Here is a 27,969-nt window from a genome sequence, read left to right as displayed (position 1 = left end):
TTGTGACTCATGGTGGGAATTCTGAGTAACAGGTCCTTGTCACTCCGAAACCTTACCTAACATTAGACATCAGTAGAGACACAATGGAAACAGCTGATCCAACGCCCTTTGTTACCTACATCTCGTCTCCTGTTTGTCTCACTTTCTCTTTCTTCTTTCCTTATTTTTTCACCTTTCCTTCCAACCATACTTCAGACCTCCTACAAAGTGATTAGTCCTCTCAAGGTGACTTTGAAACTGATAAAGGTTTCCTTCCTATTGCTTATGATAAGCTGAGTCAGAATCAACAAACTTTCAGTTATCACTTCCTGAAGTGTTAATTTTTACAACTTCTCTGTCATTTCCATTTTATAGATGAGGCAACTGATTTTTAGAAATGTCAAGTGCCTTGCTCATCAATATCCATGTTCTCCTCTTCCTTGCTCAGTTATTTTACCTTTCCCAGCCCTCTTGCATCTAGGTGGGATCACGTGACCAGTTCTCCCCAGTGGAATATAATGGAAGCAATGTTTATATTTTAACCTGCTCAGGCTTATGTTTTAACCCTCAGGGAGTTAAAAATACATAGGGTTTCTCTGCACTCTTGCTTTTCCTTCATCACTCAGCAAGATTCAGTGGAGGACTCCATGGCATTTTGGAATTTTGGACGTCTATGAGGGAAGAACACCGATCCTCAGATGACTGTGTGGAGCACAGAACCTGAAGCCTCACTCTCCCTCCTTGACCCACCATTGACCTACATTGGACTATGACACTTGCTAGCAGTCAAAAGTTATTGTTTTATGCCACTGCGATTTAGGGATTGTTTGTTACAACAGTTAGCCAACACTGACTAGTACATAGCTGGGTCAAGATTTGAGGCAATCAACTAATATAATGGAAGCCTTCTATGAAAAGGTGCCATCAGTGCAGTTCAGAGCATTATGTAATAAATGCCAAGTGAATGGCACAGACATTATACAGGTGGTTAGAGATTGAAGAGATGCCTATCCACAGGATTCCCAGAACAGGAGAGTTTTAATGGTTGTGTAGAACTTGAAGGGCTCCCTGAACCACACACAACACAAACATTTCTGTGGTTGCCAAGACCCTGTCTCTGGAGCCAGGGATACTAGGTTCAACTTAAGATTTACTCTTTACTAACTGAATGACCTGGTAGACTGAGCCTCAGTTTTCCCATCCATAAAATAGGACAAATAACTTTCTTCAAGGTTATTGGTTATTATGAAGATTAAATGAAATAATATGTATAAAATATACACAATAGGTCCTTGGGAAATGATCAGTATCATCACTATTACCAATGTTATAAACCTAAAGAAAACTTTAGCTTCCCACTGGCTTAGACACAACTAAATTAAGTAGTTACCTTGAACGTGTTTTTTTCTCTGCTGGTGGATAGTGGCATAGGTGAATCTACCTCCATTTATGTTTACATTTTCTCTAAGAATAATCAAAATCTGAATTTGAAGTTCACCATATAAAAGATTTCACATACTTTGGGCCTTGTCTCACCTAGTTCTATCATCTTACCTTGAATCAACAGTTTATTTCATTCAAAAAAAACAATACTCCCGAGAGTGGGCCTGTCAAGAATGAAGTTGTTTATTCTAGCATGTATGTTACTGTGCAAACTGGTATTTTATTCTGTCATTTATATTTATAAGATATTAGGGCTGACAGAGACTATGGACGGTGTCAGATCCAACTTATCATTTTGCATTTACAGAGAAGGAAACTGAGGCAGAAACATCAGTGTGTCACTGATGTTAATATGCACATTTTTTCTTCTCTCATCCATTGACCACTTCATTAAATGGTCAAAGTCTTACCATTAATCAAAGTTCCATTAATCAAATTGCATGAGGAATAAATAAGATGTTATGTCAATTTAATTTTCCTATTAAAAGAATTAATAGAGAATATGCTCATTATAAATAAATAAATATATATATATATATATGTCTATGTACTTTTTCCATAAAGTACACTAGCTCCTGACTTATCTAGGATAGTCTACTGAGCAGGATCAAGGTCTTTTCCATTAGCACTAGAACCTAGTGATTATTTAGTTCATCATACTCATTTTTCTGATAAAAAAAGGTTTTGTGATTTACACGTAATCTTTATAACTACCTTTAAGACTGTCATCATTTCCTCTGTGATATAGATGAGAAAACTAATGCTCACAACTCTTGAATGACTTCCTCTAGATCACAGAACTTAGAGTACAGACAATGACATAAGCACTAAGCCCAGATATTTCTCTTTCTGGACCCATGGACTACATTTCCCAGCTGCCCTTGTAGATGTGTTTGGCCATATGAGTTCTAGGCAATAGAAAGCAAGTAGAAAGTATTTTTGTCACTGGCCCATGAAAACCTCCCACATGTCTCCTTTTCCTTTTCAGTTGGCAGAACTGGAGATGACTCCCAGCGTGAACTGGAAGCCATGAACTGAATATTATGAAACCACAAATTGAAAGGAGCTTGGGTCCTTGAATCACTGCATGAAGGACAGCCACCCACTGATAAATAATATTTGTTTTGGACTGTCAGTAATGAAAAATGACCTTCATTATGTTTAATCTATGATACATTTTGCGATTTGTTTGCTAATATTTGCCTAATCAATACAAAGCTTGATAATGGCAGAATCAGAAACACCTACTGTGGGTGAGGCACTATGTTTCTGTTAAAAGATATACATGAATTGAAATAGTTTGGGACCTTGAGAGCTTTAAGACTAATAAAATCTTGAGATATGAACAGAAATGGCATGATACAAAATAAAAATGAAAAAGATGTCTACAGAAAAGTAAATAAAAATGGACATAGAAATTAAAAGAACAAGTACATTCTGTGCTTGTGTGATGAGGGATGATTTTCAGGAGGAGGATGGATGCTTTGAACTCCGAGGATGGGTAGCATGCAGAGATAGAATCATCAGGAAATGAAGGAATGAAAACCAAAAAGAGGATTGGGCAGTGAGTTTATTCAGCAGGATGGAGATGGGGTACATGAACAGAGGACAAAGTAGGATGGGGCATCATCGTGAAAGGCACCAAATGCCAGGGTGATGACTTTGAGCACTGTTTATGAGTTTGGCTAATGGTTGTCACTAACACCTGTTGGCTGAAAAATGTTGAAAATAAATGGCAGACAGTGTCCTCAGAGTTTGGTGACCATTTACAGGGATGGTTTATCACACCCCCTGAAGCTCAGACCTTTCATTTCCGAGAGGTGGTGCCCTAGTACTACAGCAGACAGAGAAGATCAGAGATTGTGGGTTGAGGAGTGGGACCCTGAACAAGGTTGAAGAGAAAATCATCTGAAGAGCTTTTCGATCCTGTCCCATTTAGGCCTTGCTCTGAAGAGGTATGTCAAGGGCTTTTTTTCTTCCTAGTAGTACATATATATGGAAATAACGAGGTTGGAGTTGGATGTCATGGCGAGGAAGGCCATGCTGGGGAAATGGTGTGCTTTGAAATCAGGTCACTTAGGAAAAAAAAAATCCCTGAAATGTAAAAGCTTAAACGAAGCAGCAATTTAGGTCCTTTTCATATCCTGACTTACTGGTTCTTCTAACTAAAAACTAGGCAAGGCACTTTCTGGGTACATATATCTCTTTAAAGTTTGTTGGAGTATCTGTTTCATTATTTTTATAGCTCACACATTGATCTCCAGCTTTAAGTGTTCTTTTTTCACTATAGCTGGAAGCAAAAGAGACATCCAGCTGCTCAGTCTGAGCCAAATTGGGTGTCTTCTGAATGCCACCATTCTCACCCAGCAATGTACCCCAAATGTACGGAAGGGTCAGGCAGGAAGGAGAAGGCAACAACTCTGAATTTTAACTTTTTTAAAAAAAAGATCAGTTTGGTATCAGATTCTTCTTGTTTGGGGAAAATATTTCCTCATGTCCCTCAAGACAGGTTAAATTTCCCTACAGGGATTTCAGTACAACACATCCACTGGTTTCAGGGAACAGTCCCTGATGCCACATCATGTTTATGTGGAGGGGAAGAAAAGGGAAAAGAATAGAGCTTCATATTTACTATTTAATGATCAAAACAACCCTGTAAGTTAGGGATCCCTGCTCCTGCTTCTGTGGAATAGGAAAGCAAAGTTTAGTTCGTTTACAGGATTTATCCAAAGTTATATAGTTGTAAAAGATAGAGATGAAAGCATATTTGTCCTGGCTTGAGAATTCATGCCATGCATGACGTTACTTATAACCAAATATGCAATCTAATTGTAGAGCTCTGAAATGGCCTGAGAAAAATCAAACAGACCATATATACATAACTGCTAAATGACCCACCTTCGGTCCCATCCACAAATATTGAATAAAAATAAGGTAAAATAATAATCAAGTGAGATTATTTTGAGAATATATCCAGAAAGAGGTAAGATTTGAGGAGAGTAAGGCCTGCTCATTTACAGATACTATTAATTTGCATCCATCATTACAATATGAATATTATAATACAGATTAGTATGATATTTTCTATGAAGGCTACTGTCATGCTCTTTTCTTCATGCATTTATTTCAGAGGCTACTCTTTAGAGCCCATTGCCTTTACGTCTGAATAATCTTAATTAAATATGATTATTGACAGATTCATGCACAAAAAGTGGATTCCTCATGGAGTCTCTCATAGATGAATCTTATTGAATAAGGTTTTAGGATCCAGATGCCAATGCTTTGTTTTCAAAAAAATTGCAGTCTCTTAGAAGGAAAATAAGTATAGTCATAAATAATGTGGCACGTGCTATGATAGAGATGCTGGCTGAGGTATAGGATTCGGATGGGGGCATTCTAGGGAAAGACTTCATAGCAATGAGGACACCAAGCAAACTTCTGAAGGGTAAGTGGGAGATCGCTAGGTGGATGGGGTAGGTGGGTGTCACAGGTCAGGGCAAAAGTGTGTTAATAGCTCAGAGGAGTGGGGGGTCTTCCCTGGTTCATTGAAGAGTGGCAGAAAGCAAAACTGGACAAGTCAGCAGGAGACAGGCAGAAGGTGAGCCTTGAATGCCATGGGGGCCACTAAACATGTGAGAACTCCCTTCTTTTTGCTACAGTCTAGAAGAAGGTGTCCATGTGGTTAATACTTAAGCTTTGCTTTCTCTTTCAAAGCACTTTCTGTCCATGCACGTCACTGCCATTTGGGTGTCTTCTGACACAGTTCTTACCAGAGAACCAGACCTTTTCTTGCTCAGTCCTCTTTCAGGTGGTTTTGCAGGTGAGGAGCTCTGGTCCGTCCCGCAGAGCAGACATGACTCTAAAGGTTGGTCATACCTCCTGTCTCCTCAATCTTTCATAATAAAGACATTTCCTCATATGCTGAAGGAATGCCAGCATTTAGAATGTACTTTGTGACTTTGCAGTTTCGCTAAGATGCTCTCTGTGAAATACTATAGCAGATTGCTAAGGGACATTGAAAAAAATATCCTTCTTGAGAGAAATGAGAAAATCAGGTCATTGCCACCTTGCACGGTCCTGTCAGAAGATAAGAATTAAGGCTGGGCACATTGTCAAGGTCAGTTCAGATCGTAATATTTTGCTTTTCTGATGATAATGATTAAAAAAACAACTTTTTTTGGTGACTTACACAATTTCCAGAGCTCATTCATGCATGATCTCCTCTGAGCAGGGGAAAGCCAACCTTGGAGGGCTGAGAGTTCTCCCACTCATGGTCAAATGACATTTTAAATGGGAGACGTGAGATATTGAACAGTGTATGATCCACCCACCTGCCTGGGAGAGCAAAGGATGATTTCCTGCAGATCAAAGCTGGCCTCCATGTTTCTAAACTTGCAGTTGAGGACATTCCAAGAATATCCTATTATTCATGTATAATCTTATATTTGTTTATAAAAACATTTAAAGCTATTTAAATGTTCAGCTTTTGTCAACCATGAAGAAAGGTAAAGCTGTCCATGCACATTAGAAGCAACCACTCACTCCCACAACCTTAGGATTTCTTATTCCAGGTTCTACGACTCCACCCAAGTGGCCCCCACACCTCACTTTCACCAGGCACTTTATTACAGTTGCCCATGCATAATAATTGCATCAGTTGTTTTGAATTCCTGTCGGTGCCAGAATCCCATCCCTCAGCTGAAGCTAGATTTTCACACTCTGCGGTTCTAATAATCAACTCTAATTTCACCTACTTCCTGGCAGCCTGTTGCAGGAACCACAGGACTTCTCATACTGATGAGTACACACCAGGGTTCTTCCCACAACAAGACAATGCTGGATACCTGAATAGAAAACAGATTTATCCAAAGCATATTGGTTGGTAGTGGAGAAGGCTGTGTGCATGTGCGGGCAGGGGCGTACTTGGGAAATCTCTGTGCCTTCCTCTCAGTTTTGCTGGGAACCTAAAACTGTTCTAAAAAAGATAAAAGTTTTTTTTTTTTTTTTGGAAAAAAAACCCTATTGGATAACATGGGCTTTCTAGAGAAGTCAGAAAACCAGACTTGGAGGCTGCACAAGAGAAATGCCAACCACAGAACTGGTCTCCAGGCTGCCATTGCCTCTGACTGGACACTGGATGCTGTTACTAGAAACTTCTTTGCCGTCTCTGTAAGCCAGTTGCTGTTCTTAGTGTCACTATGTCTACTCATGGCCAGAAAAGAGCAAATAAGGTCTCTGCTTTTGGGGAGCCCCATTCAAAATCAAGGGACAGTTCTGAATGAGGTAGCCTGAATCATTTGCTGTGGGTTCTCCAGAAGCAGGCTCTGATATAAGAATTAGTGTGCCAGTGATTTACTAAAGAAGAACTTAATAATACATGATATAATATGAGAAAATAAAATCTGCAACTATTAAACAATCTCATCCAGATTTAAATCTTGCATTTGGGAGTCAGTGTAGTTTAAACAGAAAATTTGGCAGTAGAATGTCTTGGATTTAGATGTGATGCTAACTGTGACATTTAAGTAGGACTGCCAGGGGAAGAACTGCAGGACACCCAGGTAAGCTGTATTTTTCAGAAAAAAGAAAACAACTTCTTTCTTAGTGTAAGTATATCCCAAATATTTCATGGGACATTGCACTGTCCTGAAAGTTACTTGCCGTTTATCTGACATGCATATTTAACTGGGCTCTCTGTAATTTGTTTGCTAAATTTGGCAACCCTGCACTTAGATCACTTAACTTCCCTGACCCTCAATTTCCTACCTGTGAAATGGTCTTCTGTCCCATTAGAGAAACTCAGCGAGCGCTCAAGAGACACTCAGTGAGTAGCTGTGACTTTAGATTTTCTAGGGCAGTTTACTCCTAATGCAGCAGCGTATTGAGATAAGACAGTACCTTGAAAATGCAAGAGTGAAGGTGTTTCATGTTTTCTTCCCTTTGTGAAGCATGATCTAGACAAACTCTTCCTTTAGCAGACGGCAGCCTGTGTGACCTGGGCCCACACAGTCGCTCAATGCATTGTCTGAGTTACAGCTGACTGCCTGCCCAGCTGGTCAGCTCGCCTTATTCCCTGGGCTCGGCCTTGCAGCCGGCTTGCAGCCGGCAGCTGAGGGCGAGACTGGGCTGCTCAGGCCCTACGTTCTTCCCAGTGGCTCCTCTTCCCCTTGCCTCTTCTGCTCATGACATTCAAAAAAAAAGATCCCAACTTCCACTTTACTGAGCAGCTGCTTCTCTGAGACTTAAGTCTTAGGCCCAAAGTGCTTTGAGGGCACCACAAAAAGTGTGTTCAGACAATAGGGCACATAATAACCACAGAACTCTGATTTCTTAAGTTGGAGAATAACTTATTAGGCATATTCAAAGTATGAGGTATCTTTCAAAATGTTTAGTTGTATCATTTCTAGGGTTTTTTTGGAAGAAGAGGGAAGCATTTTTATGTGCTTGATCTGTGGTCTTGAAATGAAATCCAATTTCTTACAGCAGCGCTTATGAAATGCTTTCTGCAGACTCCCACTTAGTCTTCCTGACAACCGGAGGCAGAGCAAGGCTCAGTCTGTGCCCGCCCCCGGTACTGCACCCACTCACAGGAGCTGGGAGCTGACTTGCCAAGGTCACGTGGCTGGTCAGTGGCAGAGCTGGGAGCAGGGCCCACTTTCCTGTTCCTGTGAATGACCTCTGCATCTCCATTTCCTGCTCTGTTCTAGTCTCGGTCTTGGTTTTTTTTCCTCAAGACTGGCACGTGATACAGTGAGGACCTGAGCTCTTTGGAAAAATATGGTTCAGAATCTCCTAAGGAAACCAAGCTCACAGCTACTGGAATGGGCCTTGCCCAGGAGTCACTCACTTTCTATGGGTATTGACCCCTAAATGCTATTTTCATTCACTTACATATCAATGAATTATTGAGTTAAATCTTAGTTTGGAGTCTCCAGGATCAGACCTACAGATAAAGATACGTATGAAAACAGTCCCTCAGATCTCCTGTTAGGGACACGCAGGTGACTGGTGCCTTGAGCTCTGCCCTTCTGAACCCACCTCTACGTCAATGGGGAGGACATGTGTGGGATGGCACCAGAACACAGTGGGATCCTATACAGGCCTTTCTTACGTGACTACGTGACACGGGATTCCTCCCCCAAGTGCCCTTGGCTCGAAGACTGCCTGGTCGGAACTGTCTTAAACTGCACTGCAGCCTGACCCTTCCTAGCCGGCCCTCCTGCGGCCCGGCTCCTCTCCTTCCCAGGGGCACATCTGTGTCTCTGTATGAGGGCCCTCCCTGCCCACTCCTGCTGCCCCCTTTTTTGCGTACACAGGCATTTCTGCCAGTAAGTTTCTTGCACATTTGAACTTGTCTTGGCATTTGGTTCTCCTTGGAGGATCTCAGAAGCCATCACAGGAAGCACAGAGAGGGAGAGCACCTGGGGAGGAGAGGCAGGGAAGGGAAGACAGGCACTGAGAGTGTGGACAGGACCACCACTGCGGGCCATGGAAGGCTCAGCCCTGCCGGGACCTCCGGAGAACACGTGTGCAGTTCACCTCAGAATCGTCTCACCAAGGGGCAGGCAGCCTGGAGTGTTTATTCACAATCTCTTCCCCTCCCTGTGTGAGAGTCACTCTGGGGACACTAACGGCTTTGCAGTGGGTACCTCCGGGTACTGGCATCGTCTCCCAGGCTAACTCTGGGATTGGCCAGGCATCTGAGTCCAGAGCCCAAGCTCTTAATCACCAAGCTATGCCCCTCAAACTGATGACATTTGAAAGCTTGAGTATGACACCAGCATAATGTCTGTTGGTTACTTTTCTTTGGTCACAAATTAGGGACAACTTGGCAGTAAACACTTTTCTTACTGAAATATTCCATATTGGTAGAGTGAAAAATCTATTCAGTTAAACTGTCAGAAGACTGTGGCTACTTGCCTGCTTTGTGACCTTGGGTAGATAACTTAATCTCTCTGTGCTTCAGTTTCTTCATAGATCAAAAGCAGATAGAAGGCTATCTTGCTACAACCTCACATAATTGTTTTGAAGGCCTTCAGTGTGGACTTATATGAAGGAGATTTGTAAACTGTGAAGTACTATCAAGTGGAAGGATTATGCTCGTTGAATAACCTTGAACTTTCTCCCTGCTTCCCTGCTGTGCTCTGTTTCTGAAACAAATGCATACATTGTCTTGTCTGTCCTTCCCCCCAAAACCCTCCCTGTGTTATAGGAGCCCTCCTCTGATTACAGAACTGGTTGCACAATCTCATCAGTACAGTATGTTTCGTTCTATTTCAGAATAGCTTAGATAACGCAGATTTAAGAGTTTGTAATTCATCCTGCATTGACCCATGTTCTTGACTGTTACACACTTGCCTGAATCCCACCCCATTCAATTGTAACACCAGAGGCTTGCGAACAATGAATGGTTTCACATCTCTCCCATGTCAGCCAGCTTTTTCTTAACCCTCTCTCCCTGAGGAGGTCCCTAAATCTTACTGCATTTTCACCTCTTTGAGACTCTAATGAAAGCTAATGCCCCTGTCCTCAGGAAAAAATAAAAATATATAAGCCTGTATATACACAGACACATAGGCACACACACAGACACACATGCAAATTAGGGACAGTTTTGCAGAGATTCGCAGCCCCTCTGAAACTCATGAACTGCAGCTCCATGGGTAAAACATTTAGTCTCTGAAGTCAGCTACATAGAATTTTCAATACTGGTTATATGTAGAGTATCTGGTACTGATGCTGGCCCACAGTGAGTGCTTAGAAATTCCAAGAGCTGACCTTAATTGAAGTAAGACACCTTCTCCAGAAACAGTACACAATCCTGGGGAATGTTACCAAAAAAAATAAAAGACTAGGCAGCAGCAGAGATTTCAGTCTTCTAGAAGAGGTTTGTTTTCAACCTTGGAAGAGGCTACTGCTGGTTCTCCGTCTGCTGGCCCAGTGGTTAACACACACCCTGTTTTGATTCCATTGAGAGCTGCTGTGGTCCTTGGGAGAAGGCAATGTGGACAAAGGTGGGAAGGGGGGTGTCTAAGAGACTCTCATCCATGGGTTAGTTCTGAGCCAGGGAACATACTTGGGAAGCTAAGGACAGGGAAGTGTGTCCCTTTATTTCTCTCCCTTTGTTTATTGATCCCTAACAATTGTATTTGCTGAACAAATCCTTTTTGGGTACCTGCCATTGGGAGTTACGTAGAGTCTCAGTTGAAATCAAGGATACAGGTTTACACTGGATGGAGTAATGGTTAAGAGCAAGGGCTTTGAGCTCTGACTCACAACTCTGCCCTTACTAATGGAGTGATTGATTCACTGGAGTTTGAAGTCTCTGAGCCTGTTTTTCATCTATAAAATAGGGCTAATCATAGTCCCTACCTGACAACATTGTCATATAAGGATTACATAGTTTCTTGGGTGTGCAGTCAAGGGTCTTAGCAAGAAAAAAACTTAGTAAGTGGTAGGTATTAGCACTATTTTTATTCTAACATAGGAATAGTATTTAAAAAGCCTTTTGTCATTTTCAAAATTCCACAGTAAAACTTGCTTTTTATACAAGGTCAAACCACTTGCAATTGCCAGTATTGGGTCAGTTTGGACTTACAAAGCCAGAAAATGTTCATATGGTTCAACCTAATAGAGGTATTGGAAAATTCAGGTTGAAAATAACAATTTTCCATAGCACCACCCCATCCAGAGATACACCTTTGGGTGCATCCCCTGGCTTCCTGTATATATGCAAATACATAATGCTGGTTAGAAGTAGGAGTGCAATCCTGATCAGATCAGGTTTTTTAAATACTTGATCTGATTGGTGAAAGAGGGTTCAATGTGTCACCAGCGGATAAGGGGAAGAGCATGCAGACAGTGGGGAACACTGCTAACATCCTCACTTGAGGGAGACCCCTGGGCCTTCGGTTTCTGCACCATTTTCCCTACAGCAATGGCCAGATTGTTCGTCTGTCCCTTCCCAAGGACAGAGTGCTGACTCAGCAGGTGCTCTCAGCCCTGGCCAGTGAGGGATGTGGCCTTGACAAGTGATTTCATCAGCTCCTTGAGATGAATTGTTATTTTTACTTAAAATTTCCCAACCACTTTGGGTAATCAGGGTTTCTGCTAGAGCATAATTACTTTTTAGAGTAAACTGTGGTAGAGTTAAACCCACCATCTCTCTTTATTGTCCCAAGCTTTAGCCAACATAAACAACTCCTCCCTATTTTTAGAATGGAGATGTAGCTATCAGGCTGTGCACAGCCTAGAGGGGTTCAGCAATGCACATCAAGAGTTTCTTAAATGTATTTCTGCTCCTGCTCCTGGGGTAGAGAGAGCTGGGTCCAGAAGAGTCTGCTCTTTTTTTAAAATTTTATTCTTTTTTTATTTTTTAATTCAAGTATAGTTGTTATACAACATTGTATTTGTTTTAAGTATAAAACACGGTGGTTCAACAGTTATGCACATTATTAAATCCTCACCCCACTCATGCAGTTACTATCTGTCAACATAGGAAGATGCTACAGAACTATTGATGGCAATACAGTGATTTTCTAACTCCATCTTCCTTCTCTATTTATTAGACAACATTCTACAAAAAAAAGTTTTTCTTGTCCATTCATCCATCCATCTATCAAATTTATGCACCATATCATGAGTATAGAATCATTGCTTCTTTATTTTATGCCAATGAGTTATAATCGTGTTTAGTTATTGTGATGAGCACATTGTCCCGGATTTGGACAGTGGGCGTCTCTTCAAGCTAGCTTTTGTGCCCCTTTGACATGGTCTTATCATTTTTCTATAGGTTTATTGAGGTATGTTTGGCATGCAATTTGATGACTCTTGATATATGTATACACCCAAAAAACACCACAACAAATAGTGAACCCATCAGTCACCTCCACAAGTTTCCTTGTCCCTTTCCTAAGCAACCAGACTTGTTTTCTGACACTATTGACTGGATTGTATTTTCTAGAATTTCATATAAATGGTATTAGACAGCATGTACTCATTTTGGTCTGGCTTCTTTCCTTCAGTACAATTATTTTGAGATCCATTTCTGTGTTTGTATAAATTGATAGTTTGCTCCTTTTTATTGCTGAGTTCTTTTCTACTGTACAGATATAAAAGCTGTGTATACATTCACCTGTCGGTAGACATTTGGATTGTTTCAAGTTTTTGGTTATTACAAATAAAGATGCCAAGGGCATTCATGCACAAGTCTTTGGGTGGACATTTGTGATTGAATAACTAGGGGTGGATATATAATAGGAACAGTCTGCTCCTTTAGTCTTCTGGCTCTAGGGCTAATGAAACTCTCACTGATGTGGCATATGGGTTTAACAACTGTTCTATCACTTACTACAGACATCCAGTTCGTTCCCACCATTCCAAGTTAACAAGAGGAATGCGCTTGCTCAAGAACACCGGACTAGGAGGCAAGAGTCCCGGGTCCTGATTCTGAGTCTGTTGCCGACTAAGCCTGTGACTCAGAGTAAGTGCCCCCTCCTCTCTGACCTGTAGCTTCCCAAAAGGAAAACCAAGGGAAATGAGTCAAGTAATCTCCAAGTTTCCTTCTATTACAGTTCTCAACCTCTCTATACATCTAATGGAAATCTTTCTCTTCTTATTCAATGAATTTGTGAAGTAGGAAGTAGCAAGGATCCAAAGGTCTAAAGAAGAATTAGGTATTATGGGAGTTTATTTTGTTCATTAAGAACACTACTGAAAGAATGGAGAGGCAAGAAAGATTACAATGCATATATCTGACAAAGGACATATACCCAACATATATAAAAAACTCTAAATATGTCAATGAGCAAAAGGGTAGACAACCCATCAGAAAAGGACAAAATATTTTAATTAAAATGGATATTCAAAAAGTCAATAAATATGTGGAAAGGTACTCAATTATTTTAGTCATCAAATAAATACAAATTAAAGCCAGAAAAAGATACTCCTACACACACTCCAGAATAACTAACACTAAAGAGACTGGTGAGGCCAAGAGCTGAAGATGATATGGAACAATTAGTGTTCCATACACTGCAGATGGGAGTATAAAAAGTAGTACAGATATTTTGTAAAATGGTTCAGCATTATCTATGAAAGCTGAACACAAATATAATTTATGACCTAGTAATTCATTTCCTTACATATATACTCAACAGGAATGCATATATTTGTCTCTCAAAAAACTTGTGCAAGAAAGTAACACTATTCCTAAGTAGCTGAAAACTGGAAACCACCCAAATTTCTATCCACTGAAGAATGAATAAATAAATGTGGTGCATTTATACAATGGAATTCTAAACAGAAATAAGAATGAACAAACTACTGCTAAACCTAACAACTTGGATGAATTTCAAAGTACAATGTTAAGCAAAAGAAATAAGACACAAAATAATACATATTGTATTATTACATTTACTTAAAGTTCACAAATTGGCAAAACTACCCTCTGCAATTAGAGGTCATGGTGGTGGTTCTCCTTGGAGGTAGGTAGCAACTAGAAGGGAATCTAAGGGGGTTTTTGAGATGTTGGCAATGTTCTGTTTCTTAATCTGAGGATTAATCAGAGAGTTGTGTTCAGTTTATGCAAGTTCATTGAACTGTGCAATTATGATATGTGTAATTTTGGGGAATGTATGATAAGACACATTTTAAAAATTCCTAAGTACAAAAATTTCATGATATTTTTGGTATTTTCCCCCAGTACCACCCCCTGGAGGCTTTCAAATTTAAACTATTCTAGCTTCTGTTGATCATCCTCTTTTCTGAACTTACTCTATTCCATATAACCCAGAATTTTATATGAGTTTTTCACGGTTCTCTGATTATTTCATTTGCTTTAATCTTGCCCTGCCAACTGTCTTTGAATTCTAGAATATGAAAGCTGTGGCTTTTACCTTTGAACTCAGACTCAAAATAAAAAATGCCAAACCTGATGATGTAATCCTCAGATCCTAGTATTTAGGAGGCAAATATTCCCATGCCATATTATGGTCTTCAACCATGGCCTTTTCTATACTTACCCATCCATGTGTTTATAAACCTTATAGTTCAGTCCACTCCTGACTTTATTATTTATAACTTGGGCAGAATAATCTGCCCCATTTTTTTTTAATCACTCTGGCTTCACCAGTTCAATTCTGCACAAATTCAGCAGCTGATCCATGAGAGATTCTGTGCCATGCCCCAGGGTCATAAGAGTGATTCCCCAGCCCCAAGAGCTCCCTAGGTAGCCAGACAAGACAGACTCAGAAATGGAAAATATCTCATCAGTTCCTTAAATATATGGAAACAAAGAAGAGAGGTCTTCAACCCAGCCATGGGTGGCTCAGAGGTTTCCAGAGGAAGGAGCCGTCTTAGAACTGAGTCCGGAAGAGTCAATAGAATTTGGTCAGATGAAGAGGGTAGGAAGTCTTTATTGGCAGAGGAAACAGGGAGAATAAAATGTGTATGGGTGTGCATGTGAATGGGTGTGTGCATACGTGTATGTGTACATGGGGGTAGGAATGGGAGATGGAGTTATTACAATAAGTTGGGTATCTCTGGATTCTAAATAGAGGGGCAGGGAAAGCAAAACGTGAGCAGTGACAGTATATGGAGCTACAGAGGTAGGGAGGGGCTTAAGGGGGCCTTGACCGTGGAGCCCACACGCTCCGGTCTAGTAATGTAGAGCAGGGATTAGCATACTACAGCTGGGGGCCAAATCTGACTTGCTGCTTGTTTTGTGAATAAAGTTTTATTGGAACAGAGCTACATCCATTCATTTATATATTAATCATGAATGTTGTTGCATAACAATGGCAGAATTGAGTGATTGCTGCAGAGACTATAACTCAGGTCTTGATGACCCCTGATGTAGAAGATGATGAGCCTTGAAAAAGTTCTAGGCAGAGGGCAGAGATGACCCCGGGTGTGGGAAAGGGAAGTCACCATGACATAGCCTTGGCCCATGCTGTAAGATGGAGACAACTTACTTTGTTTAAATGCTATAGAAGTATCATCAATGGCCTTCTCAAATTGAGAACAGTATTTTCTGAGCCCAGGACTATACTGAGCCCTTCTCCACACCTGTAAAAGTGGACTGACATAATGTACATGACCATGGCTGCAACTGGGCCCCGGAAGACTGAACAGGAATTGAACTGAGGTGGCACCAACATTGGGTTCCTGGGTGTTCTCCCACCCATGTTTAGGTTTAAGAAGCTGAAAGCCACATACCATTAATCCCCTCTGAGGCTGGATACCAATTGGGAGCAAATATTAAGAATCAAATAAGTAGAAATGAAAATATAATCTTTAGTGTTAGATGAAAAATGTAAACTTTAGTGTTATCACTTCACCCACAAATTCGACAAAATTGCTACCTCACAGGCAATGGCTGGGCTGACTCTGTCAGGGTTCTTCTTATCAAGACTTGTTTCTAAATGTTCACTTCTTCAAATAAGCAGTGACAGAGAGACAGAGAGAGGCAGACTGAACTCTTCCTCTGAGCACACCAACCAGATAAGTCACTGTTCCATCCACGGAGAGGGAGTGGGGTAAGAGGCCAGGAGCTTTACTCCAGTGGAGGTCTCTCCATGTAGAAACAAGAATTGAGAGCAAAGGGACTGTCCTTTCATCCCAACACTATGGCATTATTTCCCACTGAAGAAGTGTGCCTTTCAGTGATGTGCTGATGTCAGACTCGTGGAGTCTTTTGGGCCATTGGGCCAGACTATGCACCTGGGGATAGTCCCTTCTAGGGAACTGAGGTCCTCACTGTCAGTAATCCTGGGAAGACTCTGGTGCTGAGAAGAGAAACAAGGGCCAGTCATAAGTCTCAGATGAAGTGCGAACCAGTTTGGCCTAGAGCTGATGTGTGAAGATGCCTGGAGTGTCAGTGGCCCTGGGAAGTTAGCTGAAGGGAAAGGTATGTGGTGGACACATCACCAGAGGGAAGAAGGGTAGTCTGGGAGGTCTGAGAAGAGACCCTAGGATGAGAGTGAGCCAGCTGGGAAGAGTTACCAGTTGTAACCTGCCGTGCACAGTCTGTCCATTATCTCTGAACCATCAGTGCAATCCTGTCCCACAGCCCGATCCCAGCTGTTTCTTGGGTATTACATATGGTCTGTCCATGCTTCAAACGGAGCAGCAAAAAGAAGAGAGATGCTAACCTCCTTTGAGGCCAAAATGATACAGAGTAATAACATTAGCAGGAGAATGTTCCCAGGAGAATGGCCATCCCATCAGCCATTAGAAGCAAAGGGAGCTTGTATGGCAGCACAATAGGAACCTGGGCTGGGAGAACTCCAGCTCATAGCCCTGAGCATAAAAGTCACCCTGGACCTCCCAGAGATGGCCGGGGAAGTCCTGAGAAAGACTCCCTCCCATAAATCACGTCCGTGGGACTCCAACTGTCCTAATTTTGGCATAATACTAAATGAGGTGTTATTTCAAAGTCACCGGCAACATATGCAAAACACTTAGCCCATTTGCCAGCTCATAATAAACAGTAACTACTCAACAAATAGGACTTCTTGTTTTTTTTTATTCTATTGTCATGATCTGTGCATCCTGAGTTTCATTTCCCCAGGGTGACTGGTGGACGGGTCACTGCAGCTTCATAGCTGTGTGGGAACCTCCAGCCGGGTGTGTTTGACAAGGATCCATGGAGGGGAGGATTTGACATTGTGCTTTAAGGACAGTAGGGATTCAGTTTTGCAGAGAAAAAAACAGAAACTCTACAAAATGTGGGTCAAGGCCATTGGCAGCCAGGCTGTCTGGGAGGAGGTTTGGCAACAGCCATTTCGTGCACAGGTCGGGGAAGCTGAGAGGAGAAGAGGAAGAGAAGCAAGATGTTTATACAAGACGATTTTGTAGAAGATCAAACCTGACATATTTTTAGGACCCATATAAAAAACGCAAAACAGCCATCTCTTTTAAGAACCATCTTCAAAATTGTAATAAATTCTCCTTGACAGAAACTCAGTCAAGTCCAGCATGTAATCTCCCACTGTCAAGAAGAGTAATGCCAAATGCTATATGTTCTTCTATTATTTTTAAAAAAAAGGAGGTTGCTGGCCTGAGAAGATGGAAGTTAATTTGTCCAAGCCACATTTCAAGGCTCTACTTACTCACCTTGTGGAATCAGGTTTGTGAAAAATGAATAATTTTAGGGAGGTCCTCTGTGGTCAGTTCCTTCTAATAACATATCTCCCACAAAGTTGGAGTGAGAGGATCTGGAATCAGGTAAATTGGGGCTTGACCCCTCTTGAGCAAGTTGTTTCCTACACCTGAGCCTCAGTAATCTCACCTATAAAGAGGAATCATGGTGATAGTCACCCCATAAACCTTGTTTTGAGAAGCAGGGGAAATTAGGCATGTCAAGCGCTGACACTACAACTCGGCATTCAGTAAGCGCTCAATAAATGTGAGTTACCAGTGTCATTACTATCATCATCATCCCCTTCTGTGTTGTTATTCTCCCCTGTTCTTAGGTACATTATTTTTTTCCCCAGCATTTTTCCCTACTTCGGTGTCAAAGCCTTAGGAACCTGTAATCATGTTTGGGGGCCATTATGTGAAGAGGGTAAATGTGAGACAGAGAAATCAAATGGGCTTTAGTGGGTTTTTCCCCTCTGCTATTTCATCCTAAGCAGTTTGGGGGTGGGGGGAGTTGCTCTTCATTTTCTTTTTAAAACTTTATTCTAATTCACTCACTCAGCAAATATCTATGGAGAGCTATTATGGAACATTCCAACAGCACAAAAAATATCCCAAATATCTACCAAATGTAAAGCTAAAATCACCTTCTTAGACTGTATATCTTCTTCTACCCATTGCCCATTTATCTGCTCCTCCTAACAGCCAAACTTCCCCAAAGAGCTGTCTTCAGCTGCTGTCTCCTCTTGTCCCTGCTCAGTGCGTTTTCCTTTCAGTGCATTCTAACCAGGCTTCCTTCCCCACCATCACTGAGACTGTTGTTGTCAAAGCCTGCAGTGACCTCTGCATTGCTGACTTCACTGGCCATTGTTCTTCTCTCCTTGTGGCACTTGACTTCACAGCTGCATTCAGTGGAGTAGACCCTCCCTTGTCGTGTAATATCAGCTTCTTCTGGTGTTCCCAGCCTCCAGGCCTTCCAACCACGTAACTAGCTGTCCCTTTACAGTTTTATTTCCCTATGGCTTGACATGTTCCAGGGCATTTCCAGAGCCCCCTTCCCTTCTCAACCTTTACTCACCCTAAATGATCTCATGTAACCCAATAGCCTTAAATCCATCTACACAACTTTGAATTCCAAATTTCATCTCAAGATTTAACTTCTGACCTTTAACTTCTCTTCTTGATCTATATACATAAACTCCTACTAAATATCATCTCTATTTGGATATATATTCTTTAGTATGCCAAAAGAGAAATTTAGCCATGTCGCGCCCTTATTTAAAATCCATCAAAGGTCTTCAAAATTTGGCGCCTGCTTTACTCTCAAAGCCTCATCTCTCAATATATTCAGACCTTCTGGCCCCTAATAACCAACCTATCCCATATGACCACTCACATTTTTCTCATGTGTTTCCCTTTTCATAGGATACGGTTTCTCTCCTTCTTTGTCAATCTCCTACTAAGTCTTAAAGACACAGCTCAGGCATTATTTAGTCACCCGGTCAGACCCGAAGGCCTTCCTTGTTGCTTGCACAGCACCGTGGTCAGCTGGAGAGTGCCTATCGTTCACTTGTATTGCGGTGTCCCTTTATGTGTCTGTCTTGGTCATTTCAGGCTGCCCTAACAGATACTGTAGACCTCGGGCTTTAACGGCAAACTTTTATTTCTCACCATTCTGGAGTCCGGGAAGTCCAGAATCAAGGTGCCGGCAGATCCGGAGTCTGGTGACAGCTCTCCTGAGGGTTTTCCATCAGCCATGATCTTGCTTCATCCTCACAAGGCTAAAAGAGAGAAAAAAAGCAAACTCTTGAGAATCTCTTCTTATAAGGACACTAATCCCATCATGGGACTTCCACCCTCATGGCCCAACTATATGCCAAAGGCCCCATCTCCAAATACCATCACATTGGGAATTAGGGCTTCTGTATGGGTGGGTGGGGCTGGGGGGCACAGACATTCAGTTCATAGCACTGTCTGTTTCCCTCACCAGGATGGGGGCATCTCAACAGTAGGGTGTGCATCTCTTAGCCACGTAGTTCCAGCATGTGGCATCTGTGTCAGCAAGAACATTTAACATTGACTGAGAGCTTACTATGTACCAGGCGTTGGACTGAGTGTTCAAAGGAACACTATTGTTGAGAAGAAACACTCTTCATCATTCTTGATGTTTCCTTTCCTATGGAGGGAACTGGTAGTATAGCACTTCTACCATCGCTTCACCAGGGAAAATGGAATAATTCTTCTAATGGAAGTTTACAAGAATGCAAATTGAGCACACGCAGTTCAGCTCCATCTTCTTTGGTTTCACGTTAGAGCAAGCTATCTGCATGAGCATTTGATTCTCTGTTCCAAAAATGCCCCTGTAACTGGAGCTGTCAGTCTTTCTATTCCTGGGGGGGGTGTTATATGAATCCTCCTTTCCTGACTTTGTAATACCAGTTTCATCAGTTTTTTTTTAAAAAGTGATATATTATATATTGGCCCCTGTCTAATGGCTCTCCTGTCATTTTTTTCTCAATTAGTTCAGAGCTCAGCTGGGGTAATGGTAATGGAGGCTACCTATTGGGTATTCTTCATTCCAAGATCCTAACACTTACGAAGTCTTCAGTATTATTAGGCCACACAGTAGGTTCTCAATAAAAGTTGGTTGAATTAAAAAGAAATGAAATCTACTATGTGTCAAAATAGGGTAGGTGATGCTTTGGTATCAAATTAACCACAAAATTCATGACTTCACACGTATACACACATTTATTTCTTGCTCATGCTGCCTGTCCAGCTTGGTGGGAGAGATTCTGTTCCCCAGAGGCTCTCAGGTTCCAATCTTATGGACTCAGCAGCACGTTATGACTGTCAGCGTAACAGGGTCCTCTCGGCAAGAAAGGAGAATTTGGAAGCTTATACCGTCCTCTGCAGCTTCTAACTGGAAGTGATGCTTTCATTCATGACCATTTGGACAAAACAAATACTAAAGCTCTGTTCTAACTACAAGGAAGACTGGGAAATACAGCAGAGCACACTGGACACATAGCGAGCTTCACTGTCTGTGCCACAGGGCACTTGAATGTCAGAGGGCACAATGTTTGGAGGCATGGAACTCTTGATGGGCCTTCATGGTGAATGGATGCATAATCCTGTGAAGTGAGGCTGATCAAAAGAGATTAAAGATAATGGTGCAGGACAAGGTCAAGACAAACTGGAGACTCTCCTGCTGGTTTCTCAAATGGAACACTGTGTTTCCTTATTTATAAAATGAAGAAAATACTTCCTGCTTCATAGGATGTTGTGAAGATTAAAACAGATAAAATAGAGAGTTCCAAGCACAGTACCTGGCTTTTGGTGAAATCTCAAGAAATAATACTTTCTGTCTCCTTACTGACTTCAAGATCATACAACCCTTTTATTTCCACTCTATTACATATACCTAAAGATACAGGGATTTTCCCCAAAATCTATTCCACAGAACAAAGGAAGCCCTATTTTTTCAGGGGCTTACAAGGCATCTCATAATTACAGGATCCTTCTCATTACTTTATTTGGAAGAAGCAGAACTATTCACCAAGGTACATTAGCCTGAATATACTCAATTAATGCTGCTTTTCAAAGTGATGGAAGCCACCTGAAAGCATTGAAGTTTTAAAGGGAGGAAAGGAATGTGACACAGATTGAGCCATTCATTCTGGGGAGGTGGCATGATTTTCCAGATGGAAACACAGGTTATCATTTTAAACTTACTAAAGATGACTTAATAAGCAAAATTAAATAAAAAGATATGAAATTCTGATACATGCTATACCATGGATGAAACTTGCAAACATAAGTGAAAGAAGCTAAATCACAGAGAAAACTGTCGCATAGTCACACTTAGATGAAATGGCAAGAACAGGTAAGTCCATAGAAAGTAGATCAGTGCTTGCCTAGAGCTGAGATGTTGGGAAGAATTGTGGAGTGACTGTTGATGGCAGCAAGTTTTCCTTTTGGGGTCAGGAAAATATGCTAAAATTGGTCATGGCCATGGTTTCACAATTCTGTGAATATACAGAAACCACTTAATTGTGTATTTTGAATGGATGAGTTATGTGGTATGTGAATAATATATCTCAACAAGGTTATAAAGGGCAATTTTGTAAGTGCTTATCATGTAAATATTACACATGAAGAATCTTAAAAACTGCGCAAATCGGGATTGATTGCTTGGAATAAAACTTCCGGTGATAGCACCATGGATCCAAACAGCTTTGAATCCCAAACAGCTTCGATGGGAATGGAGGTGGTGTCCTTTGGACGGCTTTCTTTGGGTGTCACAAAGTAGATCTAGAGACAACTAAAAAGTGTCATCAGGGAGGCATGTGGAAAGTCAAACAAAGGTGTTTCATGAAATATGACAGTAGAAAAACCATGTTTAACTAATATATCATTTTATATATTGTTCATATTATAAAATGCTATATATATAAATGTATATATATACATACATACATATAATGTAACTAAATTAATAATATTGTAAGTAGATATTTGTCCATGTCACCAACATTCCTAACATTTATTTAATCAGATTGACCACCTAAGTTGAGGGGCTTTTCATATTAGGAAAATGGAGTTTCAGCTGAGAGTAGCAGCCCTTTGGGACCATAAAGTTACACAGAACAAGGAAACACCCTTATTGTTTTGGAGAATCGTGCCAGTCTTATTGGCCACAGGGTTCTCCACATCATATGATTCAAGCCTGACTTAGAGGAAACTTTTTTGGAAGGCCCAGGCTGCCTAGACCAGTGCATGACAAAATTCAGCACTATTAGAGGCCAAATGTTCAAAGGGTATTACACGTATGAATATAGCTCATAAAGTATCAAACCCCTCAGTGCTGGAATTGTTCAACAGAAGACTGGATGAACAAACATTTGCCAGGAATTCTTCAGTCCTGGGTGTTTAAACTGCAGATTGTAACACATTAGTGAGACACGAAATAGTTTAATGGGTTCCCAACTAGCACTGACATGTATCATATATATTTCATATTTTTTATATATATGATCAGAAGAAATCAGAATAAAATCGAATCTTTTGGTATAAAATTCAGTAAAGGTAAATATTGTTGTTTCCTGAAAACCTTTTCCAGGAATGCATGTGCACACGCATGCACACATACACACGCACATTCTTGGTTGCTGTGTACAATTTATTTCTTATATGATTTGCAGTTTAAGAATCTTTGAAACACTTCAGTACAAGGAATTCCTGCCATGGGTAGGAAGCTGGATGTGATAAATTTCCATGTCATTCTTGGTTGATAATCTTGGAATTCTCAGTACTGAAGAAGAAAAAATGTTAGGCTCTTCCAAGACCAAGTTGACGACTTGGTGAAGACGGCACTGCTGAAACACACACATAAGAAATAAGCCCCCCAACCATGTGGAAATTACAAGCACATTGCATGGCAGTGTTTATCAGCTCCAGTGAGAAGTCTGGAGAAGCAAATTCCATTGTTGCAACGGGAAAGTATTTCTGTGGCTGAAGTCATAAATGTAATGAATCCAAATGGCCAGACTATTTACATTTCTAGACAGAGGAGGCTTATCATCAGTCAACTCTTACCCTCAGTTCCTCCTAGGTACCCTCACTGTGTTCATAAAGTTCTCAGTAGTAAGTCCCTCACCACTGATGACATTTTCAACCATGCTTTGGTGCCAGCTCCAGAGTTATAATGCAGCACTACAATTGGACACATGAGTACAGTCTGACCACAGAACACTGGAACACCTCTTAAAAATTCCAAAACAAGTTTTAAAAAAATGAATTAGAGCTTTTTGCTCTTAAAGGCTGAAGTGTTGCCATTTGGCAAGAGGCTATGTGAACAGTATGCTATTATAAACTTACTTAGCTTTCTTGGAGTAAAGTGACTGAAACTGAAACAATCTGGTCAAATCATTAAACCTGCAACTGTTCAACTCAGAAATGCAATGGTTCCATTTTAAAAAAGTTAATATTTATTGAGCACAAACTCTGTACCGGTATCATTATGGGTTGGCAGAAAAATCTATCAGACACAGTTTCTGCTATGTCAGTCTTGAGTATATACAATTTAATAATGGAAATGGGCTGTAACCAGTAACAAAAACAAAGGGCAAGCTAGGGTAAAGATTTATCTTTTCTGAGTCAAAAACCATATTAGATGCAATGAAAGCCATAGACTCCCTCACAGAAATATGGACATGCACACCCACATGCATGCTTTAATGCATTTGCTTACAGTTTAAATTCTATGTGGGTATTTTGGACTTTGAATACTTAATTTAAGATAAGTTTAATGAAAGTCCAATGGAAGATTAAAGAATAAATTCACACAAAGCTTTCTTATCCCACCTGCTCTTCACCAACTAGCTGGCTTACCTAGTGGTCTTCACTTATCTAAAAGAAACCGGCGATCCTCAGATATGCTGAATGTTCTGCTCTCTATAAAGCTCCTCTCTAGGGTTCCCCATGCCTGTCATTCGGCACTACATTGATCAGGGGCTAAAGGTGCTTGCTCCTGTCTCAGCTCAGGGTGTCATACCAAGTACCATGAGCTGAGTGACTTAAACAAAAGAAATTAATTTTCTCATGGCTCTGAAAGTTAGAAGTCCAAGATCAAGGTTCTTGACAATTTGGTTCCTGGTGAGGTATCTTCTCCTGGCTTGTGGGCAGCCATCCTCTTGCTGGGTGTGCATGTGACTTTTTGCGACCTGAAAACCTTTTCCAGGAATGCATGTGCACATGCATGCACACATGCACATGCACATTCTTGGTTGCTGTGTACAATTTATTTCTTATACGATTTGCAGTTTAAGAATCTTTGAAACACAGTTTGCTTTTTGTGACCACTAAGAGAGAGGGGGAAAGAGCGAGATGGAGAGAGCACCAGGGCTGGCGAGCACCTGAGCTCTCTGATTTCTCTTCTTACATATCGGATCCAAGCCCACTCTTCTGACCTCATTTAACCTTAATGACTTCCCTAGAAGCCCATCTCCAAATATAGCCACACCAGGGGTTAAGGCTTCAACATAGGAATTTTAGGTGAGTACATTCAGCCTGTAACAGTTCCCAAGCCTGATTTACACCCGCAATTATATAATTTGCTTAATGGAATACAAATTGAGGTAAAGACAAGTATGAGTTCTGCAGTAGGTGTATTACCAGCTCCTGCAAAATGCCCACATCCTAATCCCCACAACCTATGAAAACCTAGATTACGATACAAAGGTTAAAGACAAAGGTTGCAGATGGAATTAAGTTGCTAATCAGCTACCTAAAGGGAGATTAGCCTGGATTACTCAGTGGGCCCAATGTAATCACAGGGATCCTTAAAAATTCAAGAGGATGTTGGAAGTTAAAGACCCAGAGAGGTGGCGGTGTGAGTAGGAACTGACCTGACTTCCTTGGGTTTAAAGATGGAGGATGGGAGACCATGAGCCAAGGAAAGTTGATTGCAAGGAGAGGTCCTCTCCTAGACCTTCCAGAAAGTAACACAGCCCCCCTTAATTTTATCCCGGTAAGACCAGTGTTGGACTTCTAACCTGAATAAATGTGTGTTGTTTCAAGCCACTAACTTTGTGGCAGTTATAGCAACAATAGATAATGTCGAATAAATAGAAAATAGGAGCCCTAAGATTTTTTCCCAAAGAACTAGGTAATGCTTTAGAAAGACTTGATAACAAGTTGAGTCAAAGTAAACATCTGCTGCCCTATTAGATGTGGGTCAGACCCATTTAAAAACACTGGTGGGGAAAAAAATGGGTCAGAAGCAATATTTGAAGACCTGATGACTAAAAATACATGAAAAACTATACAACTATGAAAAACTATGGAAAGGGGTTCATCACAGATTCAAGAAACACTATAAATACCAATCATAGTATCATAATAAAATTGATGAAAACCAACCAAGAGAAAATATCAAAAAAAGAAAGGATTTAAAATATACATTATCTTCAGCTGACTCTCACCAGAAACAACAGAAGCAAAAAAACAAAAAAACAAAAAAAACAGTAGTATGTCTTCAAAACAATACAGAAAATCGCTGCCAACCCAAACTCCTATGCCCAGGGAAAATATCTTTCAAAAGCAAAGATAAAATACAGATTCTTACAGACAAAAATGGAGAGAATTTGTCACCAATAGCTGAAAAGAAATTCCAAAGAGAAGGAAACTGTCCCAGATAGAAGCTCAAAGACATATAGAAGGAAAAATAATTAGCATGTGTAAATTCAAATGAATATTGACTATATTAAATAAAACTTCTTATGGGGTTTGAGCTACAGAGAAAATGTGAAGAACCAATTACTGTAGCAGATGTCAGGAACAGGTAAAACCAGTTAAGGAGTTCCATTGTCCTTGTATGGACTGGGACATGATCAAAACAATAATTTATACTGGACTTTAATAAATCATAAAAATATATTGTAAAGCTTAGCATAACCAATAAAAGAACACGTCAGTAGTCTATTACACTTTTTAGTAAAATTAATTATGTGTGTTTTGTGTAAGAGTTATAGTTATGTATAGCACAGTATGTAAATTATAACATGCTAAAAGAAGTGAAGATTAGAATAATTTTTAAAAAGAAAACAGTATATTTAGAGGAATATTTTTAAAAGAAAACAGCATATTTAGTAGAAAAGGAATATTTAGAGGAGATTGATCCCAAAGAGGCAAGAAGGAATATTATAGAATAAAGGAAATATTCTCTATCTTGATCACTATAGTGCTTCTAGAGCTGCATGCATTTGCCAAAGCTCATTAAACTGTATACTTACAAAGGGTGAGTTTTGTTGTCTGAAATTATACCTCAATAATTGGATTTAAAGAGAAACTAGATGGTAGGACCCAGTAGACTTTAAGGCAAGAAGCATTACTGAAGTGATAGAGAGCCATGTTATGAAATAAAAGATTTAATTCACCAGGAAGTTGTAATATTTACAAATAAACCTGTAACTAATAATATGGCCTCAAGGCATCTAAAGCAGTAACAGTAAACAGAGTTAAACAGAAAAATATGTAAAACCACAGTAAAAATGATGGATATTAATATAGCTCTCTCAGTAATCAATAGAATACACAGACAAAAGCAATACAAATATACAAGATTTGACAAAATTGGCCTAATTTTCCTACCTAGAATGCTGCATCCAACAGCTGCACAATAAACATGCTGTTATGTGTACATGTGGAGTATTTACCAATATTTTAAAACAAAGCAAGTCTAAAAATTTTTCAAAAATTGAAATCATACAGAATATATTCTGACCATAGTAGAGACAAGCTGGAAATTAACAGCAAAATGATAATTAGAAAAGAACCTTATCTTTGGAAATAAATATTCCTTTGAATAACTCATAAGTCAAAGAAGAAATCACAGTTTTTAAAATATTTTTAAGTTAATGATAATAAATACAATATATCAACATTTCTAGAATGTAGATAAGTTGTGTTGAGAGGGTAATTTATAGTTTATTAGAAAAAAATAGCAGGCTAAAAATCAATGATCTAAGCATCAATATCAAGAACTTCTTTTAAAAAACAGTAAATTAAGTTCAAATAAGGAAATAGCAAAGATGAGAAATCAATGAAATAGAAAACAAACATAAAACAGAATCAACAATGTTAAAAGTTTATCATTTGAAGAGATTAACACAACTGATAAACCCTTGGCAAGAGTAGTAAGATAAAAAGAGAGGTTAAATAACCAACATTATAAATGATAAGGGGGACAGAGTAGAAAATTCTAGAAAAGAAAAAATGTAATAAGATCATTGGTTACTCAGATTTGAAGATATGGGATGCTACTGACAGGCAAGTTGCACAGGGAAAGGTTCTTTATCTTTTTTGTCATAATATCAAAGCTTATTGAATTATAGACTTAAAAGTCATTCAATTTTTTTGTTTATAAATCACAACTCGATAACATTTGCTTTAAGGGAAAAAAAAAGAGGATAACTGTTAGAAAAGAAGGGAAAAACTGCCATAATTCAAAGATATGATTGTGGCTGTAGAAAAGCCAAGAGAACTACACATAAGTTGTGGAATTAATAAACAGCAAGATTGCTGGATGGTCAATATAACAAAATCAATTGTGTTTCAATTACCAACAATAAACAGAAATTAAATCTGAGAGAAGATACTATTTACAAGAGCACTAGAATATACGCCATAGCCTGACCGTCAATAGTTTACAGTCATTGCAAAAATACCCATTGAATATCGATATTAGTTTCTAAGCAAAATTATGATAGAATCGTAATGGTAACTAGGGGGAAAATGACAACAACTGGGGAGGGGGCTGGGAAGAGAGTTAAATACCTAAATCCAGTAGCTGTGGAAGTGAGAGGGTGATTAAAACAGACCAGTAAATTATAATGTAAGGAGTTT

General features: G+C 40.0%; 1 long non-coding RNA gene across 1 annotated transcript in view; it reads right to left on the bottom strand.

Moving 5' to 3' along the window:
* LOC140849659 (uncharacterized) overlaps positions 1 to 27,969 on the bottom strand; it is an 88,850-nt gene that overhangs the window by 58,899 nt on the left and 1,982 nt on the right. Inside the window, exon 2 of the long non-coding RNA XR_012131798.1 lies at positions 19,234 to 19,343. This is a non-coding gene — a long non-coding RNA (uncharacterized lncRNA). The remainder of the gene's footprint in view (positions 1 to 19,233; positions 19,344 to 27,969) is intronic.

Source organism: Manis javanica, chromosome 5, assembly GCF_040802235.1.
Source record: "Manis javanica isolate MJ-LG chromosome 5, MJ_LKY, whole genome shotgun sequence".
NCBI classification, from domain to species: domain Eukaryota; kingdom Metazoa; phylum Chordata; class Mammalia; order Pholidota; family Manidae; genus Manis; species Manis javanica.
Note: the sequence above shows the minus strand (reverse complement) of the source record. Positions and strands in the feature narration are given on the sequence as shown.